The sequence below is a fragment of the Myotis daubentonii genome, chromosome 1 (assembly GCF_963259705.1).
Source record: "Myotis daubentonii chromosome 1, mMyoDau2.1, whole genome shotgun sequence".
Lineage (NCBI taxonomy): Eukaryota > Metazoa > Chordata > Mammalia > Chiroptera > Vespertilionidae > Myotis > Myotis daubentonii.
In genome coordinates, this window is record NC_081840.1 from 208,855,593 (window position 1) to 208,856,739 (window position 1,147).

Sequence of the window (1,147 nt, forward strand, 5' to 3'; positions counted from 1 at the left end):
AGTCTCATGGGCTCAGGCCCACTGAGCAAAGAGCTCCAAGGGAATAGTAAGCATGCTTGGGAGGAAGGAGGGTCATGAAAAGCAGGAGAACCTGAATATTTCATTCCCAATTTTTTCCCTCAAGGCCACTTTTAAATGTTCTATTCTTTATTTCTCTTTTTACCTATCATTGCCATTGACCTAGACTCCTTACATTTGAATTAAAGGAGAGGAGACTGAGAGCGCCACAGCAAGGACAAGGGAAATCGTAGGTGTGTGTGTGTATGTGGGGGTGCAGGGGGGCAGCGGGGGGGAGGGAGGGAGAAGGGTAGACACACATTCACTGACCATGAATGAGCCAGGTGAGGCGCTAGGCCATTGGCTACATTTGCTCTTTCCAGTGCCTCCTGGAGCCACCCTGGAGCCTAAGATAAAGGGGAAAATCAGTTAATACTGGTCCTGTATTTACAATTTTGATGTTTTTTTATCATAAATTTTTTGCATGGATTTTGAGTTTTTTAAATAGTGCATTCCATACTGTCTACATTCATCCCTGAGAATTTTGGCTCTTCCTTACACTTGCACTTGCTTTGCCCTAGCCCTGGCCCTGGTTATATTGAGCCCAGCAGATGTTGCTGGTCACCAGGCTGGTGGTTTCTTTAGGAAAGAAAGGCTGGAGGCTATAGAAATAATCTAAAGAAATCAAAATCTATTTTTAAATACACAATTTCAGTCCTACGAAAATAAATGGCAGAAGGAAAGAAATTCTCAACCACGAACATAAACCAAATTGTAGACACAATTCCCATCTTTCATTTTCTAACAAAGCTGGGTACTTCACCTTACCAGCCACCAGGTGTCTCTGTAAACTCCCTACAGGCCCTGCACAGGATGCTGAGGATGACGTCATGAGTGAAATCTGTGGTTTGTAACCAGCTCTAAAGAGAGGTCACACAAAAACAATTTGAAGTGTAACAGGCTCCAATACCAAATACTTCAGAGATCCATCCACTTATTCAGGATTTCTGGCTAATAGCTAAATGCTTATTATCATAGCTCTTCCCCTATCTCTGAGATCAGTTATTAGAGTCAGTTTGTCAATATACTTTCTAGAATATTCCTGCATTATTCTTTCCTCATCCCTCAGCCAGATTAATCTCTAACAGAG